This window comes from Microcebus murinus, chromosome 7 (assembly GCF_040939455.1).
Source record: "Microcebus murinus isolate Inina chromosome 7, M.murinus_Inina_mat1.0, whole genome shotgun sequence".
Taxonomy (NCBI): Eukaryota; Metazoa; Chordata; class Mammalia; order Primates; family Cheirogaleidae; genus Microcebus; species Microcebus murinus.
This window is the reverse complement of record NC_134110.1, coordinates 87,347,417-87,373,814: the sequence shown is the minus strand read 5'-3', so window position 1 is coordinate 87,373,814 and position 26,398 is coordinate 87,347,417.

Sequence of the window (26,398 nt, the reverse complement as noted above, 5' to 3'; positions counted from 1 at the left end):
CTATAGGCTTTAGCACACATGGCTCCGCCAGCCTCTGCCGCTGAGCTTGTGGGTCCATCCTCTGAGCCCACAGCTCTATCCTTGGAGTCATTCTTCCCTTTTTCTCGAAGATAGCACATGCTTGCAGCTGAGTAGCTCTATCAGTCCGTTTTCTGTTTGTATTTAATAGAATGTTGGAAGTTCAACCGTCTTGCATTTAGTTCAACCTCTGTCCCTTTCACTCCAAGCTGGCAATGTTTCTACTGATACAACATTCTCAAAAATCTTGTGGGTCTCCTGTGTATATCATAGGGATGCATAAAATACCATTAGATAAAGGGGTCCTTCACAGATCCTTCCTGGATAACCCCAATTGATGATGAAAAGCTCTCTTTTACAGAAGAATGCCAGATAATAAATGTAGGAGAAGTGCTACAACTGGAAATTTAGTATTTTTCAAATCCTAATGGAGACACTGATTGAGGCAAGGATTATCAATGCCTACTAGAAAAGTTCAGGTGAAAATGTTTGTGCAGCAGGAGAAAATTCCTTTACAATGGTAAGATCTGATGATCATCCCCTTAACCAAGTAATCAAAGTTAACATGGCTAGAAGTGAAACAACCTGATATGATGTGATATAAGATATACAGCATGACCTATGAAGAAATTCTTGCAAAAAAAAAAAAAATTGGTTAACCTGAATCTTAACAAGCCATTCAACCTACCAGTTTATAGGACATATATCAGTCGGGGATCTAGAAAGCAACAGATGGCTTTACTCAAAAACATAGTGAAGCATGTACTTCTGCTTCTGGCCAAGATGGAATAGCAAAGACCAGATTTGCTCCCCTGCCTAAAACAACCAAGCAGTGGACAAAATATATGCAACAACAGTTTGCAAGATACTAGAAATTAGGTAATGAAGAACAGTAATTCCTGAAAAATAGCATGCCTGTTATGAATTTACTGCCTCTTGATTCCATGTTTGCCCTTCATTGCCTAATCTACAAAAATGAAGATAAACCCTTTAAATTTTTTTCCTGCGTGAGCTGACACAACGTTAAGCTTTGTCAGTAGAGGGCAAGAAGAAAGAATTTTGTTTCCTGGCTCAAGTGCACTGTTAACCCGGCCCCTGCAACCTGTGCAGCTTCCCCAGGACCAGGATCCAGCAGCACAGGCAACTGTATCTGCAAAAAAAAAAAAAAAAACCTACAACTAACACTGTACTTCATGGTGGAAGACTGAATGCTTTTCCCCTAAGATCAGGAACAAGGCAAGGATGTCTGCTTTCACCATTTCTAACACATTGTCCTGGAAATTCCAGCCTATAAAACAGGTCTAGAAAAAGAAATGTAAAAGTTTCCAGATGGGAAAGGAAGAAGTACAACGGTCTTATTTGCAGGCGAAATGATCATCTATGTAGAAAAAAAATCTGATGAAATCTACAAAAAGCTACTAGAACTAATAAGTGAGTTTAGCAAGGTTGCAGAATAACAAGGTAAATTTACAAAGGTCAGCTATATTTATACTAGCAATAAATAATTGGAAATTAAAATTTAAAAGCAATACCACTCTTCCGCTAAGGCCCGCGCTGGGCCTCCCGGCGCGCACCGCTCTCCTGCTACTTCCGCAGGGCCAGAGTTGGCAGGACTCCCGAGGCGTCCGCCGGGAGAGCCGCTCCAGGGCTTCTCTAAACTTGGGGGTGGCGGCCTGCGGAGCCCCGGCGGCGGGCGGGATTGCATGGTGTGCTTTGAGAGCGAAGTGACTGCCGCCCTCGTGCCCTGCGGACACAACCTGTTCTGCATGGAGTGTGCAGTACGAATCTGCGAGAGGACGGACCCGGAGTGCCCCGTCTGCCACATCACAGCCACGCAAGCCATCCGAATATTCTCCTAAGCCCCCTGCCCCGTGCCTCCTGGGCCTAGAGATACTCGCTCTCTGGGGAGGGGAGAAAGGGAGGCTGTGGTGGCTGGAGGGTGGGCCACTTTCAGAGCCTCTGGTCACCTTTTCCTGGAAATATTGGGAGGGGGCCAGACTGAATATACTAGAGTTACAACTCTGATACCTCAACACACCCTTAAATCTGGAAGCAGCTAAGATAAACTTTTGTTTTGCCAGAGGTGGCTACTAAGGCATTCTGACCCCCTCTGCCCACCTCCCCAACTGTGTGTCACTCTACCCCTTCCTCTGTGGAGGGGATGGGGAAAAGGGGGAGGGAGAATTAACACCGTATCTAGAGATGCTCTTTCGAACTCCCAAGCCCTCTGGTCCTGACCTCCGACCTAACATGACCCTTTGGCTCCCCGATATTCTGTTGGGGAAACTGTTCTGAGTTTCTCACAGTATAGGGGAGTTGGAGCCCTATCAGAAGCCTGCACAGATCTGGGGAGTGGGGTTGAGGAGAATCATGTCAGTGGATAAAGGGCTCAGAATTCATCTGCCCCCACAAAGCTGGGCTGGAGGAATCTGCAGAGGGGTACTCCTCTCTGCCCCCTTCAGCATTTCTCTTCACTCCCTTGCCCCCACCTCTCCTCCCTTTGCTCTTTCCTTTCCCTCCACCTCTTTGCTTTGTTTTCCCTTGTCTTGATCCTCCTCTTTGACTTTCTTCCCTTCTCCCCCATCACTCCTGCCCCTTCCAGCCCAGCTTTGGGGACACCATCCCCTTGGGGACCAATAGAGGGAAGAACATTTTGATGATCTCTCCCATTCCTCTTCAGGCATGTGGAGGCCCTCTCCCCTGATCCTCCAAAGAAACATCTCAAATTTGTTATGGAATGTATCCCCATTCTCAGTGAAAATTTGAGGAGGGGGACTAATACTGGGGTACATAAAGGGTCACACCCCCACCTTCATCATCTATGGGCATTATATTTAGGGAGGAGTTCTTGGGCTGGATTTTCTGGTTGTAGAAGAAGGGGAGCCAGGGTAGTGTGTCTGCTATTTCAAGGAGCAGGAAAGGGCCTGAGGCAGGAGAGACTGGTGGAGGGAAGGGCTGCTGCTCTGTGCCCTGCACGCCTCTCTGGACCTGACCCAAACCTTAATTTAATCCTTATTAGCTTGAATCCTTCTTAGTGTGCAAATCATGAAGTCTCTGTCCCACCCTTTGTGGTTGAGGAGAGGCCAGGTCTTCAGAGAGGGGTCAGCCCTGGGCAAAGCAGGATTGGGGGACAGCAGGGTCTGTTTGAGAGTCATATGTTGTTACAGGCCTGTACCCTCTTTGCTGCTTCCCTACTGCTCACTTGGGGTTGCCACCAGCCTCCCACCCTCCTGGTTCCACCCTCCTGGTTCCGCTGGCGGGCCAGGAGAGGATGGGGGATGGGAGTCCTAGGGGGTCCCGGGAGATCCTTGTATATAATGGGGTGGGACTATTCTGAGTGATCGCTGAGCACTTAAAGCTCAGGAGTCCCATTCTTCCTGGATGGAGAAGTGGTGCAGGGAAGGAAAAAAAAAAAAATAAAAAAAATAAAAAAAAAAAGCAATACCATTTATAAGAGCACCCCAAAAAAGTTAAATATTTGGGGGGTAAATCTGACAAAATGTTGACATACAGACTGAAAATTTACAAGACATTGCAGAGAGAAACTAAAGAAGACCTAAATTAATGGAGAAATAGACCTTGTTCATGGGTCCAAAGACTCAATATTATTAAGATGTCAGTTCTCCCCAAATTGATCTTTAGATTCAATGTAATGTCAAAATCCTAACAGGCTTTTTTACAGAACTTGACAAACTGATTTTCAAACTCATATAGAAATGCAGAAATGCTAGAATAGCCAAAACAACTTTGAAAAAGAAGAACATATATAATTTAGTGTACTACCTGATTTCAAGACTAATTAAGACCACGTAGTACTGGCACTGTAACAAACACATGGATCAGTGGGACAGAATAGAGGCTCCAGAAATAGACCCATGCTTCTGAACAATTGATTCTTTTTTTTTTTTTTTTTTTGAGACAGAGTCTCGCTTGTTGACCAGGCTAGAGTGAGTGCTGTGGCGTCAGCCTAGCTCACAGCAACCTCAAACTCTTGAGCTCAGGCGATCCTCCTGCCTCAGCCTCCCGAGTAACTGGGACTACAGGCATGCATCACCATGCCCGGCTAATTTTACATATATATTAGTTGGCCAATTAATTTCTTTCTATTTATAGTAGAGACGGGTCTTGCTCTTGCTCAGGCTGGTTTTGAACTCCTGACCTCGAGCAATCCACCCGCCTCAGCCTCCCAGAGTGCTAGGATTACAGGCATGAGCCACCGGGCCCAGCTTGATTCTTAAAAAAGATGCAAAAGTAACTTACTGGCAATAGGACAGTCTCTATTAAAAATATGTATGGAATAATTGGATATCCACATGCAGCAACATGAACTTTGTCCATATCTTGTATCATATACAAAAAACAATTCAAAATACATCATGGACCTAAATGTAAATTCTAAAACTATAAAACATCTAAGTGAAAACCTTCATGATCTTGGGTTAAGTAAACATTTCTTACATATAACACCAAAATCACCATTGCTAAAATGTACTTCAATATTAAAAACATCATCTCTATGAAAGACAGTTTAAAAAGAATGAAAAGATAAAACAAAAACTGGTAGAAAATATTTTCAAAGCATATATTTGATAAAAGATTTGTATCCAGAATATAGAGTGAACTCTCAAAACTCAATAGGCCGGGTGCAGTGGCTCCCGCCTGTAATCCTAGCACTCTGAGAGGCCGAGGCAGGAGGATTGCTCAAGGTCAGGAGTTCAGAACCAGCCTGAGCAAGAGCCAGACTCCATCTCTACTATAAATAGAAAGAAATTAATCGGCCAACTAATATATATAGAAAAAATTAGCCGGCCATGGTGGCACATGCCTGTAGTCCCAGCTACTCGGGAGGCTGAGGCAGAAGGATTGCTTGAGCCCAGGAGTTGGAGGTTGCTGTGAGCTAGGCTGATGCCACGGCACTCACTCTAGCCTGGGCAACAAAGCCAGACTCTGTCTCGAAAAAAAAAAAAAAAAAGAATAGATTACTGGTTGCCAGGAGTCAGGGATGAGGGTAGGGGCCGTGGGAGGTAGGTGTGGCCATAAAAGAGAAACATAAGGGACCATGTGATGATGGAACTTCTCTTTATCTTGACTGTATCAATGTCAATCTCCTGGTTGTGATATTTTACTAGAGTTTTATAATATGTTACCATTGAGAGAAACCAGGTAAAGGGTACACAAAATCTTTCTGTATCAATTCTTACAATTGTATCCTAATCTACAATAAGTAACCAGAGCTCCATGGAAAAAATGTTGATTCCAGGCCTGGGGTAAGAAATAGATAAGATTAAGATTGGAGCATCTTATACCATACAGCAAGGAAGCTGTCAGATATTATCAGGGTAATGTCAAAAAGACACAGGAGCCAATTTGAAAAGGCTCCTACTGGCCAAAAAAGTGCAATTTAAAAATCAATAACAAAAATAACTGGGGAGGATAAAAAAATAACTGCAATTGATTGAAATATATCAAATATATTTAAATCTCTCAGTTCACAATGATACTTTTTTTAAAAAAATTCATTGTTTAAGGATGCCAGGGAACCAATTTATTTTGAAAACTGATAAGAGATTAAATTATTTCTCCTGCCGTTTCTATATGAACTACAGTATTGGACAACCACATAGCACATAAGGGGAAATTTTTCTTTATGGAAGTATTACAACTAATAAATTTTATAAAATAGATTAGAATCTCACAATTTTAGAACCCCTAATGAACTAACAGATCTGAGCATCAATGTCTGTTAACACTCCAAAAAGAGAGACAACCAAACATTATGTGATCTCCAATGGAAGAAAGCAACACCATCTGTAAATGATCTTGCCAAGACAAATCCAGTCTGATTCTGAGCAGGCCTCAAGATCCAACTACTAATTAAAGCAAATACAAAGGACTGAGGAACATGTTAAACTAGATCTCAGCAATGCAATCAGCAACCTCCCAACAATGGGAAACTTCATCAGCCAAACAATCTAGTTTTTTCAACAAATTACAAGGAAAAAAGGAGATGGAGGGGACCCTATAAATTTAAAAACATATGAGCCCTTAGAAATGTGTGACGTTTATTTGGATCCTGATTCAATTAAGCTAACTTAAAAAAAGTTTTTAGCATATGTAAGACAATTGGAAATTCAAACACTGATGGATACTTGATGATATTGTAAAACTTTTAGGTGTGATAACAGTATTGTTATCATGTCTTTATTTTATTTATTTTTTTGAGACAAAGTCTCACTTTGTTGTCCAGGCTAGAGTGAGTGCCGTGGCGTCAGCCTAGCTCACAGCAACCTCAAACTCCTGGGCTCAAGCGATCCTCCTGCCTCAGCCTCCCGAGTAGCTGGGACTACAGGCATGCGCCACCATGCCCGGCTAATTTTTTCTATATATATTAGTTGGCCGATTAATTTCTTTCTATTTATAGTAGAGACAGGGTCTCGCTCAGGCTGGTTTCGAACTCTTGACCTTGAGCAATCCTCCCGCCTCGGCCTCCCAGAGTGCTAGGATTACAGGCGTGAGCCACGGGCCCGGCCGGTTTTTTTTTTTTTAATGTCCTGATATACTTGCCTTCCTAAAAGCATTAGCCATTTTGAAGAACAGATGATACTTCTGAGATTAAATTTATCAGTTGTCAAACTGTCCCTGACTTGGCCTTGGTTTATAGGACTTGATTATGTTTTCTATTCCCACCTCCCTCACTTTTAATGGGGGAGCTGACCAGATTTTTGGCAGAAACATTTCAGAAGGCAAGGTAAAACAAAAGCAAGAGGAACAAAGGAATGGGAAAATCCCTAAATAACTGAATCGCTGGTCAAACTACGGCAGCAGCCATAAGGTGATTTGGGAATACAGAGTGCCTAAATGTGAGTACTAGCATATGCATTTAACCAAAGTAAACCTCATAAACAGTAAATGATATTCCAAAATATTTCACTGGCTTAAGGGATTTTTAATACTAGAAAATATCCTAGTTTGATTAAACCCATGATTAAACCATATATAAGACAAAAATCCTTGTTCACTTTAAACACCCCACTTTCGAATATCCCTTGTTACCAGAGTTTAGAATTATATGAGTCAACCTAGAAAAGGATAAAAGCCCCAACTCACTCACCATACATTTGAGCCTGAAGGCTTTTGGCAAAAGATTCCCAGAAAATCATTCAGCTGACCCAGAGATTAACCCATTTATAAATGCATCCGATCATCACAGAGTATGCAGGGTTTTTACTCATTTAATGAATACTGGTCTTATGCAAATTTGTATAAAGTTAAAAATAAAGGGCCCCATTTAATCCTACTCAGGACTTTTTGTTTTGCTTCTCAGTACAGAACTGCTGTGGATATGTCAATGTTCTTTCCAGAATGATAGATACCTACAGAATAATTCAAACATCCTAATGGTGATAGCAGGAGGACAAAGAACTCCATGTACATTGCTCAGACTCTATTCATTAGAACTCTTAAGGTTTTAAAAAAAGGAAAAGATGCAGTCTGCATGCACAATTGACAGTGGTCAAAAACATGCAGTTCTAAGCAAGCCAATTAAAAAAATAGCTAACATTCAATTGCAATAAATCAAAGACTGCAGAGGCTGGAAAAGCTATTAGGAGCCATTAAAAATATAAGATCGTGGACTTTTAATTCTTCCAAGATATATACCATATTGTATCCAATTTATATCCCTAATGTTTAGCAAGATGCCTGGCACATGGTAGGAGGCTGAACAAATAAATTAATTAATGAGTTCATGCTCTATAATGTGATAGAGACTCTAACATTTAGTCTCCACTTCTTCCATAGCAATAGAACACCAAACTTTTAGGCTACAGGTACACCCAGAATCATGACTACATATCCCACTTGTAATCCTGGCACTCTGGGAGGCTGAGGCGAGTGGATGGCTCAAGGTCAAGAGTTCGAAACCAGCCTGAGAAAGAGCAAGACCCCTGTCTCTGCTAAAAAATAAAAAGAAATTAATTGGCCAACTAAAAAAATATATAGAGAGAAAAAATTAGCCAGGCACAGTGGCACATGCCTGTAGTCCCAGCTATTCAGGAGGCTGAAGCAGAAGGATCATTTGAGCCCAGGAGTTTGAGGTTGCTGTGAGCTAGGCTGATGCCATGGCATTCTAGCCCGGGCAACAGAGTGAGACTGTCTCAAAAAAAAAAAAAAAAAAAAATACATTTCCCAAGCTCCCATGCAGTTAGATGTGACTGTATAATTAAGTTCTGACGAATGGGATAAAAGTCGAAGCAGAATGCTCCATTTTCTTCCCTTTTCCTTCTTCCTGTGGACTGAATGCAAACATAAAAGCCGGAGCTCCAACAGCTGTCTTATATACCAAATTGTGACCCTGGGGGTTAAAGTAACTGATGGTGGAGCCACAAGAGGGGCAGAGCCTGGATCTCTCCCCATAAATTTTTTTTTTTTTTTGGAGACAGAGTCTCCCTTTGTTGCCCAGGCTAGAATGAGTGCCGTGGCGTCAACCTAGCTCACAGCAACCTCAAACTCTTGGGCTCAAGCAATCCTCCTGCCTCAGCCTCCCCAGCAGCTGGAACTACAGGCATGCACCACCATGCCCGGTTAATTTTTTTCTATATATATAATTAGTTGGCCAATTAATTTCTTTCTATTTATAGTAGAGACGGGGTCTCGCTCTTGCTCAGGCTGGTTTGGAACTCCTGACCTTGAGCAATCCGCCCGCCTTGGCCTCCCAGAGTGCTAGGATTACAGGCGTGAGCCACCTCACCCGGCCTGACCCATGGTATTTTATAACACTCCAGGACTGATAACCTTTCAAACTCTTGAATGTGAAATAAACTTCTATTTTCCTTAAGTTACTAATATTTAGGGGTTTCCTTTATTCACATCTGAATCTAATCCTAAGTAATATATAAGCTATACTTAATTACTTCCCTACTGTGTATTTAGTTAATTTTTCATTTTTATTCTCTGAAATCTGTGCCATAGCCATATCCAACACAGTTTTCCTATAAAGGACCACACAACTATTTTTTTTTTCTGTAAAACTGGGTCTCGCTGTGTTGCCTAGGCTAGAGCACAGTGGTGTCAACCCAGCTCATTGAGACCTCAAACTCCTGGGCCCAAGTGATCCTCCTGCCTCAGCCTCCCAAGTAGCTGGGACTACAGGCGCACACCACCACACCCAGGTAATTTTTTCTATTTTTTGTAGAGTTGGGGGTCTTGCTATGTTGCTCAGGCTGGTCTCCAACTCCTGGCCTCAAGCAATCCCCCCACCTCAGCCTCCCAAAGCACCAGGATTACAGGCGTAAGCCACTGCCCCTGGCCTTGTTTAAGATTTAATAGTCTACTTCCTGTTCACCAGATATAAAAGAAAATTAAAAAAAATTTAATAGTGATTAACAGTGAGTACGTATCATAAGACAAGCCCCGAGCTAAATGCCCTTAGAGCATTAGCTCATCTAGCTGATTAAGTAATGGCAGTATGTGGCCAAAGTAAATCACACTCTCGGCCTTGGTATTCCAGTCCTGGAATATCTCCACTGCGCCAACGTTGGAACCAATGTGTCCAACATTACACACACACTTCCCATAGACCTCTTAACAAAATGAATCCATGGGTTTTATATAAATAAACATATATTTTATGCTGGGTAAGTATACTTGGAGACTAAACATAACTAAAAACAAAAAGGTTCCAAAAAACTGTATGAATGACTTCACACAGGAAGGAAATATCTTTCCGTTTAATTTCCTAACACCCATTTAATTCAGTCTGTTGCATTCATATTATCTGCATGAAATTTTGTGCATAAAATTATAATCACTAAAGCAATGTATAAAGACAAAAGGTCTCCTTTAAAGGTCCATTTCCTCCTTGGATGATGGCAACACACATTCTGTTGCCTGTAATGTAAACCCTAAAGTTTGGCTAACATCACATTATTGTTGCTACTTTCTGGTTTATAAACACATCATATGATGTCAGCAATTTGAAATCATCTTTAGTTCTTCTCCTGGAATTCGATACACACAGGATGTATTATCTTCTAAATTCTTACCTGCCTATTTGAAACCTAGAAAAATTCTGACCTGAGCTAACATGATGATTTAAATGGTTGAAAAAAAGACCTGGAGGGCCATTTAAGAGGTCTAAGATTATTCAGACTGAACTAGAAATGATTAAAGCCATCTCCAACTGTATGAAATATTCTTTCCTTGGGCTCCTGACAAGCTGTTCTCTCAAAACGACCATGCTTGTTAACACTGAGCCTTTGGGCAAAATTTTTAGAACCAGACCTCTTAGCAGATCTGAAAATATCCCATAGTCAGACATTGGCGGTTGCCTGTATTCAGTCTTGCCTCTGCTTTCTTCCTCGGTAACAGAATCTTGACTTCTAGCACCTATCTTGTCTGTCTTTTCCTTTACTGTAAATTCTTATTATATTTTCTCTCTTTTGAGAACTTTTTAAAGTTTCTTTTCTTTATTTTCATCCTTTTTTTAAAAAAAAAAAACTATTTTCATTCTCAACTCCCTAGCTTTATTTTTAACATATCTCCTTCTCACTTTCATACTTACCCTTTTATTTCAGCAACTCTAGTTTTTCACGTCTTTTATTTTAAATCTTTTTCATCACCTCTCATTTTCAAAATGTCTTACTCTTTTACCTGACTTGAACTTTTAGTCCTTAGTTATAGTCTTTATTTTTTTTTTCTTAGATGATTCTTAATTTTAACTCCTTTAGCATTTTACTGCTGCTATTTTCCTTTTTTATTCCCCTTCTCTTCCTTTCCTAATATACAATTTTATTACTTATGATTGGTTTTTCTTATGGCTACCAGGAAGTGTGACTGGAAGGTTGAAATCAGACAAAGCCCACAGCACAAACAGGGGAAATTAGAGGTCTTCTACCCCACCCCCCAGCCCACTGTGGTCTTGTACATCAGCCTACCTTGTACTTCCACATTGGTTCACCTCCCTACCTGGCAGGCCCCAGGGCAGTGTCTTATAGTAAAGCTCCCACCTTACTTTCTTTATTCATTGAGAAGATCATGATAAACCTGGGATGCCAGATACCCACCTATTCACGCACCCCACTGCACACTAGGTGATTATCCCAAATAAGGATTTACACACTAAGTCGTCTGGGTAGTTCTCACAGTTGGCAGCCTGCTCACCTGCTGTCTCAGAACCTAAAGAGAAAAGAGGCCTTGTTTCATTACTCATCATGGAGAAGTTCTCTCGGCACTGAGAAGGGCTAAGCTAGATTCTTGCCTCTCTTTTCAAAATGGATCTGGACACTCTTCTAGGGATCTTCCACTCCTGAGAGGTTCATCCACTCATCCAACCATCCGTCAAAATTTATTGAGCATCTTTTATGTCCTAGGCTCTGGGGATGCAGCACTGAAGGAGACAAATGTGGTCTCTCCTCTTCTGGTGATGATATTTTAGTGGGGGAACAGACCCAACAAGCAAATAAATATATAAAATAAGTGCTCTAAAGACAGGAAAACAAGACATTGTGCCTAAAAGACTACTTCAAAAGAGATAATGGGAGACATCAAGGTATGTCTTCTGAGAAAGTGACATTTGAGGCAAGAGGAGAATGAAACAATGGAACCAACCAATCATGTGAATATCTAAAAAGGGCCAAAGGCTGTACTAGTTTACATTCTCACCAAAGGGTTCCCTCTTCTCCATATTTATTCCAATATTTGTTATCATTTGTCTTTTTGATAATATCCATCCTAACAGGTATGAGGTGATATTTCATCGTGGTTTTGTTTGGTTTTTTCTTTTGTCGTTGTTATTGTTGTTTTAATAGAGATGGGGTCTCACTCTGTCACCCAGGCTGGAATGTAGTAACACAATTACAGCTCACTGTAGCCTCAAATTCCTGGCCTCAAGTGATCCTTCCACCTAAGCCTCCCGTGGGACTACAGGCTTGTGCCACCATGCTTGACTAATCATTGTGGTTTTACTTTGCATTTCCCTGATGAATATAAATGTTAAGCGTTTTTTCATATATTTGTTGGCAACTCATTACCTCTTCCTTTGGGAAATATCTATTCAGATCGTTTCCCCATTTTTAAATTGAGTTATTTGTTTCCTTGCTATTGAGTTGTTTGAATTCCTTATGTATTTCGGATATTAGCCCCTATCAGACATGTGGTTTACAAATATTTTCTCCCAGTCCATGGGTTGTCTCTTCACTCCATTAATTGTTTCCTTTGCTATGCAGAAGCTTTTTAGTTTGATGTAATTCCATTTGTCTATTTTTGCTTTTGTTGTCTGTGCTTTTGGAGACCAATATCATTAAGCTTTGCACCTAAGTTTTCTTCTAGTAGCTTTACAGTTTCAGCTCTTTTACATTTAACACATTATGGAAAATGATATGGAGGTTCCTCAAAAAAACTAAATTTAGAATTACCATACGATCCATCAAATCCTACTTCTGGGTATATATCCAAATAAACTGAAATCAGTATGTTGAAGAAATATCTGCACTCCCATGTTCATTTCAGCATTATTCACAATAGCCAATATATGAAAACAACCGAAGTGTCCATCAATGGATCAATGGATAAAGTAAATGTAGTACACATACACAATGAAATACTATACACCCTGTAAAGATAAGAAAATTCTATCATATACAACAACATGGATGGAACTAGAGGACATTATCGTAAGTGAAATAAGCCAGGCACAAAAAGATAAATACTATATGATCACACTTTTATGTAGAATCTAATAGACACATAAAAACAAGAAGTAGAAAAGTGGTTAAAGGGGCTGGTCAAGAGGATGAGGGATGGGGAAAAGGAAGATACTGATCAAAGGATACAAAATCTCAGACTGGAAGAATAAGTTTTAGTGATATATTGTACTGCATGGTGGCCACAGTTATTAATAATGTACTGTATATTTCAAAATTGCTAAAAGAATGTATCTTTTAATGTTCTCACCACAAAACATTTATAAGCTGGTGAGGTAACATTTGTTAATTAACTTGATTGAATCTTTCTACAATATATACATAGATCAAAACATCACATTGTGGCCGGGCACGGTGGCTCATGTCTGTAATCCTAGCACTCTGGGAGGCGGAGGCGGGTGGATTGCTCAAGGTCAGGAGTTTGAAACCAGCCTGAGCAAGAGCGAGACCCCGTCTCTACTATAAATAGAAAGAAATTAATTTGCCAACTAATATATATATAGAAAAAATTAGCCGGGCATGGTGGCACATGCCTGTAGTCCCAGCTACTAGGGAGGCTGAGGCAGCAGGATTGCTTGAGCCCAGGAGTTTGAGGTTGCTGTGAGCTAGGCTGACGCCACGGCACTCACTCTAGCCTGGGCAACAAAGCGAGACTCTGTCTCAAAAAAAAAAAAAAAATCACATTGTACCTCAAACATATACACAATAATTACTTGTCAATGAAAAATAAATAAATAATAAGAAGAAAAAGAAATAAATAAGAAGGGCAGAAGGTTACAGCAAAAGCAAGTGCAATGAGCCTAAAGTGGGAAAAACTTGGCTTGTTGGAGGAACAAAAAGAAGGCCAGTAGGGCTCAGAGAATAGAGAGAGGAGAGCAGAGGAAGGTGAGGCTCAAGCAAAGCCAAAGGCCAGAAGAAAAAGTCCTGCAGTGTGAGGAGGTCCTAGCCCACCAGACCACCTCTGGAGCCCCTTGCAGGACCCTACAAGGAGGAGTTCTCTCCACAGAACCAAACCTGCCCCTTTCTGCACAGCCTGACTTCATACTGTCACCCAAACTCATGAAGAACCTCTGTGCCTGCCCTTTTCTATCCAAAGGACTGGGTCCTTGAGTCAGTCCCAACTCGGCCCAAGAGTAGCCTTGGCAATCACTCTCGGGCTGACACACTAGCGAGCTCCATGCCAGTGCAGGAGGTCCGGCCACCAAGGCCTGCAAATCCCATTTGATCTCAAACCCAGTTAGGGGCATGAGCTCGGCTCAGCCGATCTGGGAGAAGCCATTTCCCGCAGGGAACAGCATCTTCTGCGTGTGCTGAGCTACATGATAAGCTGAGTGGCTGCACGATTTTATGTTCGTCAACTCTATGTACTGTGATTCTCAATGACTAAGATCCCTTTTCTGGGACAAAGGTAGTGAAGACCCTGAAGACAAAGATGCCCATGTTTATTTTCTACTATTATTTCATTTTGCCATTATATGCCTATCAGATTCCCAAATTCAAATACAGTCTTCTCCATTATTCCGGGTTTTAAGTCTCCAAACATATTAAGAGCTTGGAGAAAAGAAAACAAATCTGCATGATACTTGCTGACATCCTGCAGTTTGGGAATCATTCAGCATTATTTAAAGGCCAGTGTAAGGATTTCAAGCATCCTAAGTCTAAGGAAAATGGCAGTTTGTGCTCATTTGTGGAATTAGTAATGCTTAGCAAGACTCCCTAAAGAATTAATTATGTTCTCAAATAGTACAACCAGACGCTCTGGGACACCACAGTGAACACGCTATTTTAAATTTTTGAAAGACACTTGGTATCTGTCAGACATCAGACAAAATGCTAACTTGAGGCATTTCACAGTTTCAACATTAGATTGCTATGTTCTTCTCAATGATGTCATACCTTTGCAAAGATATATTTTTGGCAGTTGCTTTGATAGAACTCATCACATTAAAAGGAGTATGGAACTTTCAAGTTATGTGTGTAATTATTTTCAAATGGCTACTGAATACTATTGCTTGAACCTAACTACTTAGCAAACAGAACTGAGACACCCAGGGTGCCATGAACTGAGAAAGTTTGGAAACTTCTTGTTCTACTTTGCTCTTGAAATGAAATGTCAGTTTTACATGGCATATGTTTTACTTTATAATGTATGTGTTTGTAATATTACTAAGATATCATACTGTGTATGCTGTCTTAGTGTAAATATGCTACATGTCTTATTCTGTTTTGTGCTTCTATAACAGAATACCTGAGAATGGGTAATTTATAAAGAAACAGAAATGTGTTGGCTCACAGTTCTGAAGGCTGGAAAGACCAAGAGCAGAGTGTGGGCACCTGGTGAGGACCTTCTTGCTGTTTCTTCCCAAGGCCAAACGTGAGAGGGCAAGAAAGGGCAGGAGAGAAAGAGATCAAATTCACAGCCTCAAGTCCTTTTATAATCATCACTAATCCATTCAGGAGGATGGAGCCCTCTTGACCTAAACACCTCCCATTAGGCTCCACCTCCCAACATTGTTGCATTGGGGATTAACTTGCCAGCACATGCTTCTTGGGGAACACATTCAAACCACAGTACTACATAAATAGGTGTGAGACTTCTTAAGCACTTTTAGAAGTTTCCAACTTCAACCTGATTACCAACAGTTGACAGTTATGGCCCAACACAGAGGCTCACACCTGTAATCCCAGCACTTCAGGAGGCCAAAACAGGAGGCTCACTTTAGGCCAGGAGTTTGAGACCAGCCTGGGCAACATAGCAAGATCCCATCTCTATAAAAAATAGAAAAATTAGCTGGGCATGGTTGTGCACACCTGTAGTCCCCTACTCAAGAGACTAAGGCAGGAAGATTGCTTGAGCCAAGAAGTTTGAGATTTCAGTGAGCTATATGATGCCACTGTACTCTAGCCTGGGTGACAGAGAGAGACCCTGTCTCAAAAAGAAAAAAGAGAGAGAGTTGACCATAACAGACTGAATGTTTGTGTAGCTCCTCCAATTTCATATGTTGAAGCCCCAAACCCCAATGTGATGATATTTGGAGATGGGGCCTTTGGGAGGTAATCAGGTTTAGATGAGGTCATGAGGATGGGGTCCTCATGATAGCATCAATCCCCTTACAAGAAGAAGAGACACTAGAAATCCCCCTCACCAGTCTTGCTCCTTCTGCAATCCAGGAAGCAGGCCTTCACTAGAAACTGGACCCTATTGGACCTTGATCTTGGACTTCCCAGCCTCTAGAACTGTGAAAAAATAAATGTGTGTTGGCCGGGCACAGTGGCTCACGCCTGTAATCCTAGCACTCTGGGAGCCCGAGGCGGGCAGATTGCTCGAAGTCAGGTGTTCAAAACCAGCCTGAGCAAGAGCGAGACCTCGTCTCTACTATAAATAGAAAGAAATTAATTGGCCAACTAATATCTATAGAAAAAATTAGCCGGGCATGGTGGCGCATGTCTGTAGTCCCAGCTACTTGGGAGGTTGAGGCAGGAGGATTGCTTGAGCCCGGGAGTTTGAGGTTGCTGTGAGCTAGGCTGATGCCATGGCACTAACTCTAGCCTGGGCAACAAAGCAAGACTCTGTCTCAAAAAAAAAAAAAAAAAAAAAAGTGTGTTGTTTAACCCTTTGCACTCGCTTTTTTCTCATTATCCACTCGACATTATCCACGCTCGACATCCGAGTGCAAAGGGTTAAGCCACCTAGTCTATGGTATTTAAGTCACCCAATCTATGGCATCTTAGCCTGATCTAAGATATAACATTTTAAAGGAATATGCCAGCCTGAGCAAGAGCAAGACCCTGTCTCTACTAAAAATAGAAAGAAATTAGCTGCACAACTCAAAATACATAGAAAAAATTAGCCGGGCATGGTGGCACATGCCTGTAGTCCCAGCTACTCGGGAGGCTGAGGCAGAAAGATCGCTTGAGCCCAGGAGTTTGAGGTTGCTGTGAGCTAGGCTGACGCCACGGCACTGTAGCCCAGACAACAGAGCAAGACTCTCGTCTCAAAGAAAAAAAAATCACAGATACATTTACAGAGCGGGTCACTGTGAGGTGGAGGTTGACCACAACCAAAAAGGATCCCTTAATCAAACTAAGTTAACACTCCCTTTCCTCAGATGAAAGAAGAGAATGGTGACAAGAACACCTGACTAGAACCTGCCAGACACCAACAGAGGAGTGACAGGAACAGTGCAGGGAGGCAGGGTGGACACTACCCCAGTGCCACACTGCACCCATCCATGGGGCACAGTGCCCGACACACGGTACACACCCAAAAATATCTGTGAAGTGAATGTGTAAATTAATGACTCCAGCTGAGAGGTTTAGGGAAGTATAAGAAACATATTTCTGTGAAACACGTTTTAAATAGAAGATAATATCATTAGTGGACATTATGGAAAGCTATTTTATTATTTGCTTTCATCAATATATATTTCTGGTAGCAGTTGACTATATACACAATGCCATGTTTTAAAGGTCTAGTCTGTGACTCCCTGCAACAGAACCATCGTGGCTTCCTGGTCCCCTCCACGACCTCTCAAATCAGCATCAGGCCCAGAATTACCGGAATTTGACAACTGCTGACCACGTGGGCCTGGTTTCTGAATAGTTTGAGCTCCATTTAGATAATTTAGATGTGTCTTCCAGGATCTACTCAAGTCCTCTGTTTCTACTTCACACAAATCATTAATAAATTGATGCATTCTGGCAGAGCATTGAAACTACCTGGAAAATCTTTCTAAAGTAACTCTTATTTTTATTTTAATTACCCATGAAATGTGTGCTCATAGTAGCAAATCTGGGAAATATGGATAAGCAATAAGAAGTAAAAAAATAATCAGAGATGATAACTGCTACCTTTCTGGAATATACTTGTTCAATAATTGTAAGCAATAAAAGTTCAATAAAAGTTCATTGTTATAAAATTATAGCAATGTGATAGATACTATGCTGTAACCTGCTACTTGTTTCATGAGACCATATATCTTGAACATTTTATTTGTCAATAAGTATTCTTTTCACAGCATTATATTATTTTAATGGCTCTATAGCATTCCATTACATAAATAACTCATAAATACATTTTATCCCAGATATTCTTTTTTTTTTTTTTTTTTTTTTTGAGACACAGTCTCACTCTGTTGCCCAGGCTAGAGTGAGGGCTGTGGCGTCAGCCTAGCTCACAGCAACCTCAAACTCCTGGGCTCAAGTGATCCTGCTGCTTCAGCCTCCCGAGTAGCTGGGACTACAGGCATGCGCCACCATGCCTGGCTAATTTTTTCTATATATATTAGTTGGTCAATTAGTTTCTTTCTATTAATAGTAGAGACGGGTCTTGCTCTTGCTCAGGCTGGTCTCAAATTCCTGAGCTCAAACAATCCGCCCGCCTCGGCCTCCCAGAGAGCTAGGATTACAGGCGTGAGCCACCGCACCCAGCGTATCCCAGATATTCTTTATCCCAGCATATCATAATTACCTGTCCGGGCCCTACCCTAGAATACCTAATTCTGAATTTGGGATTGGGGGCCACAAATTAGGATTTTTTTGAAACTCCCCCAAATGATTCTGTTTTTGTTAGACAGAATCTTGCTCTGTTGCCCAGGCTAGAGTGCAGTGGCATCAGGCCAGCTCACTGCAACCTCAAACTCCTGGGCTAAAGCGATCCTCCTGCCTCAGCCTCCCGAGTAGCTGGGACTACAGACATGTGACACCACAGTCAGCTAATTTTTTCTATGTTTATTTTTCAGTAGAGATGGAATCTTGCTCTTGCTCAGGCTGGTCTCAAACTCCTGAGCTCAAGCGATCCTCCTGCCTTGGCCTCCCAAAGTGCTAGGATTACAGGCGTGAGTCACCATGCCTGGCCTCCCCAAATGATTCTGATGTAAAGGGACAGACTTGAAAACCAGTGACTTAACTAATGATTAACTAGACATTTGAATTTTTTCCAGTTTTATGCTTGGACAATTGATAAGTATTTCTGTAGCTAAATCTTTGTCATATCCATGATTATTTCTTTTAAATACCTAGAAATGTTTACTACCTGGTGGCAGCAAAACCTATGGACTATTATTGGCCAGCACCTAAAACTTGGTTAGATATACAGGTATTTACTGTAAAATTCTTTTTCTTTTTTTTTCTTTTTTTTTTTTTTTTTTTTTTTGAGGCAGTCTCGCTTTGTTGCCTAGGCTAAAGTATGTGCCATGGTGTCAGCCTAGCTCACAGCAACCTCAAACTCCTGGGCTCAAGTGATCCTGCTGCCTCAGCCTCCTGAGTAGCTGGGACTACAGGCATGTGCCACCATGCCTGGCTTATTTTTCTATATATATTAGTTGGCCAATTAATTTCTTTCTATTTACAGTAGAGATGGGGTCTCGCTCTTGCTCAGGCTGGTTTCGAACTCCTGACCTCGAGCAATCTGCCCACCTCAGCCTCCCAGAGTGTTAGGATTACAGGCGTGAGCCACCACGCCCAGCGTATCTACTGTAAAATTCTTTAAACTTTTTTAAATATTTGAAAATGTTCACAATAAACTATTGGAGAAAAGAAAATCAGTTTCTTAATGACTTTAACTTAAACATTATACACTCTGGGAGGCTGAGTTGGGCAGATTGCTCAAGGTTGGGAGTTCGAAACCAGCCTGAGCGAGACCCCGTCTCTACTAAAAATAGAAAGAAATTAATTGACCAACTAAAAATATATATACAAAAAAATAAATTAGCCAGGCATGGTGGTGCATGCCTGTAGTCCCAGCTACTCGGGAGGCTGAGGCAGGAGGATCGCTTGAGCCCAAGAGATTGAGGTTGCTGTGAGCTAGGCTGATGCCACAGCACTCACTCTAGCCTGGGCAACAAAGTGAGACTCTGTCTCAAAATAAATAAATAAATAATAAAAAAAACGTAAACATTATAAATAATGGTATATATCCTATTTGCATTTAACTGAACCTCCAATTCTCTATGATAGAATTTTTTATAGTGAATATACACTTGACATTGCATTTGATTTGTAGAATTAGCATCTCCACATGGACAGAAAGCACAAATTAATAGCAAATTCTTCAGGGAAGGGGTAGTTTTTATAACTTTGAATCATTTGCCAGAGAAGATGTTCTCTACAAGTGAAAGTTAATCAGGGTGTGGACTGCAGCCTCCTATGCCGTGCCTACAAAAACCCCTATGATTGTCCAGGGGCAGTGGTTTACACCTGTAATCCTAGCACTTTAAGAGGCCAAGGCGGGAGGATCCCTTGAAACCAGGAGTTCGAGACCAGCCTGAGCAAGAGCCAGACCCTGTCTCTACTAAAAATAGAAAAATTAGCCGGGCATGGTGGCACATGCCTGTAGTCCCAGCTACTCAGGAGGCTGAGGCAAGAAGATTGCTTGAGCCCAGGAGTTCGAGGTTGTGGTGAGCTACAATGATGCTACTGCACTCTAGCTGGGGTGAAGAGTGAGACTCTGTCTCAAAAAAAAATCTCTATCATCAAGGAGCTCACAACTCCAGCACAGGAGGCAGAATGTATGCAGTTAAATATAGTCACACAGCATGTACAGACAACAGAATGCGAGCAGAACGGCATGTATTGGTATTTAGTGGCCATGGAGGGAGGAAGGTCCTAGAGTCAAGAAAGATTTCATTTGGGGCTGACCCATGCCTGCTGCCCTCTGTCACCTCAACAAGCACCCGCCAACATGGGGATGGACATGCCAGGTCATCACTACCGAAAAGAAAAAAGGAGTTCAAGTTTAACATCAGGCAAAGGGGAATTCAAAGTTTAAGGTATACTTCATATTGGCAAAATATATCATCCACATAGAAGATACAATACCCTTTACTTTTAAAAACTCAGCTACGTAGCATCTAAAGATAAAAAGCAAGCAGAAATACAAGGAAAAGTTAAGACCCGCCATTGCTTTATGGGAGCTATCTGTGCCTTCTGCATGGGACTTTTTTCATCCTCTGCCTATGACTTTGTTTATTTTAAAGTACAAATATCTAAACTAGAAGAACCCTATCTATATATTTAGGATGCTTGATGTCCAATATGTGCAAAACCCAGGAAACTGCATTCTTAGAGGACTGTCTTAATGGGTCATATTTTTGTCATTAAGCATATGAGGGTCAAAGAACTAACAAGTTGGAACCAGCCATTTGCCAATTCAACTTGCGCTTTGACAACCTAGACATATATAATGAACCCTGGCAGTACTCTCTTAGATTTAAATAAGAGGAAGGAAGGAGGGGAGGAGGAAAAGAAGTCAGGAAGGGAGAAAAAAAAAAAAGAAAAGAAGTAAACCTTTACCCCAGATACTGTGCTAGGTGCTTTCACAATTATTAGTTCTAAATTACATACCCATTAAGTCAGAAATATTCTCTCTGACGTTCAACATGATGAGCAGGGCCAGATTTTTTTTTTAAGCCCTAAAGCTTTGAACATGAATTAATTTGTTCTCTAAATCCAAGTCTCTCTTAAACAAATTATATTAATGCTTCAGACGGTTATGAGATCAAGAACTCTGTTTTCAGTTAAATTCCTCACCCTGCCTCGATTCCAAAATAAATGTCCAGGTATCTAGCCCTTAAATCCGCTTAAGGGGAGATTGCTTTCCCCAACTTTTTCTTTCCTGTGTGCAGGACTAGACAATGGAACAGATACCAAACACCCACTGGATGACTCTTTGGTCAATTATGGGCCAGCAGTCGCTTGGAAGCTTAATTGCCCGCATGATTTGTTTATATACTCTGAACTTGTGTTGAGTGAGAATTAGTTAAAGGAGCTAGAAATGTTTGCCCTTTAAAAAGGTAGACATCGGCTGGGCTCAGTGGCTCACACCTGCAATTCTAGCACTCTAGAAGGCCGAGGCGGAAGGTTCACTTGAGCTCAGGAGTTCGAGACCAGCCTGAGCCAGAGCAAGAGATCCCAGCTCTACTTAAAAATAGAAAAATCACCTAGCACTCTGGGAGGCCAAGGCGGGCAGATTGCTCGAGGTCAGGAGTTCGAAACTAGCCTGAGCAAGAGTGAGACTCCATCTCTACTATAAATAGAAAGAAATTAATTGGCCAACTAATATATAAAGAAAAAAATTAGCCGGGCATGGCGGCGCAGGCCTGTAGTCCCAGCTACTCGGGAAGCTGAGGCAGGAGGATCTCTTGAGCTAAGGAGTTTGAGGTTGCTGTGAGCTAGGCTGGCACCACGGCACTCTATGCCAGGTGACAGAGTGAGACTCTGTCTCAAAAAAATTTTAAAAAGGTGGACATAACTGATTTCTTCATATGTTTGAAAAGCTGTGATGCTGAAGAGAAAAAACCTCACCCTGTATATCCAGAGGGCAGGGCTAGGACGGGAGGTGACAGGGAAGTCATGTAGCAGCTACAACTCTCCTCCCACCAGGGGGGTTGAGATGAGGTATACCCCTCATGAGGAGTGTTCATGCGAAAGCCTGACGACCTTAAGACCCTCTGTCAGGGATGCCACATCTGAGATTTCTGCCTCAATGGGAAGGATGAAATAGACCAATGGTTCCCAAATACCTGTCCAGGTCTGGGAGAGTGTCTACTGATTCATAACAAAACAATAAAAAACTAAACAATGTCATGAATTTTTCCTAGAGCTCACTTTATTGTATGTAAAGGAACGCTCTTAATTCTGAGGTTACTCAAAATTAATCCTTCCAGGCCGGGCGCGGTGGCTCAAGCCTGTAATCCTAGCTCTCTGGGAGGCTGAGGCAGGCAGATTGCTCGAGATCAGGAGTTTGAAATCAGCCTGAGCAAGAGCGAGACCCCGTCTCTACTATAAATAGAAAGAAATTAACTGGTCAACTAATATACATATATATAAAAATTAGCCAGGCATGGTGGCGCACGCCTGTAGTCCCAGCTACTCAGGAGGCTGAGGCAGTAGGATTGCTTGAGCCCAGGAGATTGAGGTTGCTGTGAGCTAGGCTGACGCCATGGCACTCACTCTAGCCTGGGCAACAAAGTGAGACTCTGTCTCAAAAAAAAAAAAAAAATTAATCCTTCCTACTTTTTCATTGTTGGAAAATGGCAGCAGGAGATGATGATAGTCGTTGCTTTTGTAATAAACTGACAGGGCATAAGAAAAAAATAGCTCCACCACACTGACTACCCCAATTGTTTTCTGTGTCAATGGTTCATAGAATTCAACTACTAGATTAGATGAACTCAAAGTTCATCCAGTTGTTGAAGCCAAAAACATGGAGGTCATTCTTAAATCTTCTTTCCTCAACCCAGACATCCAACCATCCGCATGTCATACTGATTCCATGGTCACAACATGTCCCCCAAGTGACCCTTCCCACTGCGACAGGTGCTTAACCCCTCTCCCTAGTTCCACTCTCCGCCTGTCACTGCAATTCTTTCTCCCTTCAGCACCTAGAGCAATTAGAAATGCAAAGTAGGTCATGGCCTCCTCCTTGATTCCCTCAAATGGCTTCACAGTCCACCTAGAATAAAATCCAACGTGACAGCAGGCCCTACAAGACCTTGCCCCTGCCTCCCTTTCCAGCCTCAGTTTACCCTTTCCTCCATATGGCCTTTCGTCCTTCAAACACACCAACCTGGTTCTGCTTTAGGACTTGGAATCACTATTCCTTCTGATTTGAATACTCCTCTCCTAGACTTTCCCAGGGTTTATTCCTCCTCCTCACCATTCAGCCTGCGTCAAATGTCACCTCCTTAAGGAAGTCTTATGAGAGTCTAGAGCAGCACCCACCCCCCTGCAGCTCCCACCCCAGTCCCTCTTTATTATTTGTTTATTAAAAGACTGGTCTTTTATGTTGCCCAGACTGGAGTGCAGCAACTATTCACAGGCAAGATGCCGCTACTGATCAGCACAGGAGTTTAGACCTGCTTCTTCTCCAACCTGGGCAAGTTCACCCCTCCTTAGGCAATCTGGTGGTCCCCCACTCCAGGGAGTTCACCATATTCATGCCAAACTTGGTGCAGACACCAAGAACTCCTGGGCTCAGGCAATTCTCCCACCGCCACCCCCACTGCACCCCCATCCCTGTCCCTCTTCATCAATAAGATAAGGTTTTATTTGCTTTTATTTTGGAGATAGGATCTCACTCTGTCATCTAGGTGGAGTGCAATAGTGTCATTATAGCTCACTGCAACTTCAAACACCTGGGCTCAAGTGATCCTCCTGCCTGAGTCTTCTGAGTAGCTGGGACTACAGGCTCATCACCACGTCCAGCTAATTTTTCTATTTTTGGTAAAGACTGGGTCTCGATCTTGTTCAGGCTGATCTTGAACTCCTGAGCTCTAGCGATCCTCAAGCCTTGGCCTCCTAGAGTGCTGGGATTATGGGTGTGAGCCACCGCTCTTGACCCTGTTTTGTTTTCTTATCACACATATTTATAGTTCAAATTGTCTTTATTTATTTACATGTTTCTTCCCCTAGCTTCCCCTTATCCCTCCCTGAGGGCGAGAGCTACAGCTACTTGCTCAGGTCTGTATCCTCCCAGCTAAGGGAACAGTACCTGGAGTTGAACAGTGAATGGAAAGGTACCTTCCACTCTAACATTCCAGGACCCATTTTCTCTTCCAAAATATCTTTCTATAAGCAAATACACTTAGCAGAAGCATCACGTATGTTTTTGTTTTTGTTTTTGTTTCTTTGTTTCTTTTTTTTTTTTTTTGGAGACAGAGTCTCGCTTTGTTGTCCAGGCTAGAGTGAGTGCCATGGCGTCAGCCTAGCTCACAGCAACCTCAAACTCCTGGGCTCAAGCAATCTTCCTGCCTCAGCCTCCCAAGTAGCTGGGACTACAGGCATGCGCCACCATGCCCGACTAATTTTTTGTATATATTTTTAGTTGGCCAATTAATTTCTTTCCATTTATAGTAGAGACGGGGTCTCGCTCTTGCTCAGGCTGGCTTCGAACTCCTAAACTCGAGCAATCCGCCTGCCTGGGCCTCCCAGAGAGCTAGGATTACAGGCGTGAGCTACTGCGCCCGGCCGCATCACGTATTTTTTAAAGAAAAGAAAGCAATGTAATCTCTAGCTCTGATCCAAATCAAAATATAATGTTGTAGTAATGTTGCCGTTTTGTTTTATGGTGAGCTAGGGACTGTGGTACATTTTGCCTCTAAGAATAAGTGGAAGCAATTCTCAAACAGAAGAAAGACATAAAAGAGTTTCTCAAAAATGCCCATGTCTCCAAATACATTCAGAGACAGACTAAGAAATGATGTAATAATTATAATACCTACAACAGTAGCTAGCACTTAGATTATTCTATTCCAGGTGCTATTCTGAGAACCATCTGTTAACCTGTTTAATCCTCACTACAAAACTACAAGAAAGAGACTATTATTATTCTCATTTTACAGAGGAGAAAAACTGACCCAATTAGCTGCAAGTCACTACCAAAAAAAAAAAAAAAATGTGGAAGACTCTGACCTTGTTTCTTGCACTTAACAACTTTCATTGGTTGAATCAATCATTGCTCATTCGAATTTTTTCCTGTCCAGCTTCTCTCAGCATGATTGAGAAAGTGGAGAGAGGGGAAATCTTCATTTCTTTTTCATGCAAAGATTAATTCCAGTAACATATCATCTGTCATGTCCTATAATTTTCCATAATGGGATGTCAATATCTAACTTTTGTGAGACTGAGTTATGCAAATAAGTAGAGCCAAAAAGAACACACAAAATGGGGTGCGTTAGCAACAGGAAAAGGAAACAACAATAATGCCCCTTACATTTTCCACTGTCACAGTGGTCTTGCTGAAAAGCAGGCTCTTCAACGTGCAGAGGGGCAGGAGTGTGCAGGGAAAGAACCGCACAGCTGCTCCCAGTCTGGCTGCCCGCAGACACCACCTGAGAGCTGACTCCACAGCCAAGCCCAGAGCTTCCTTAACTGCCCGATCCCACCCCCATTCATTAACATGTGTCCCTCCGCCAGACAGAGGAGGAAAACACTCCTCTTTGAAAGGTGCCTGTACACTGGGAGGGACAGCCCTTGGAGCCTGGCCTGGATAACACCTTTTATGTGGCTGCACACTGCAATATGGTGTGCTAGCACCTTCTCATTCAGAGCCCTGCTGACATATGTCTGCATGCAAAAGAAAGACAAAGATATTCCCAAATTAATTGGCACGTCTGGTAGGAGTGACATGTGAAGCAAGGAGAGACGGGAGCAGGAGACAAGCATTCGGGAGACGTGAAAGAGCCATTTATCTAACATTAAGAGAACTTCACCAAAATAATAAGTAGTTCTGGGACTTGGACAATCTCACAAAGGCTACAGCTCCAGACTGCAGGATGCTGGCAAGTTCTATTGTCCTAAAATGAGGAGAAGCTGAGGCCACGGCTCAGTCTCTGAGCTCCTGCTGAATCTGAGAGTTTAAGAACCAACTTTCAGATCAATTTCTAAATGACCAAATGTATTGGCATTGAGAGCCAAGAAACAAATTCCTTTTATAGAATGCGTTTGTGTTCCAGAGAGAGGCGGTGCATGGCGGCTTCAAGTTACTGACCAGCTTTTGCTTCTCAAGGATTCAACATATCACTTTAAGCTCATCTGTCTTTTAAGAGACAATTTTAAAATTTATTTTAAAAAGCAAATACTGGTGATGGTTGCACAACAGTGTGAATGTACTTAGTTAGACTGAACTATATGCACTTAAAAATGTCTAAAATGGTAAATTTTACGTTATGCATATTTTA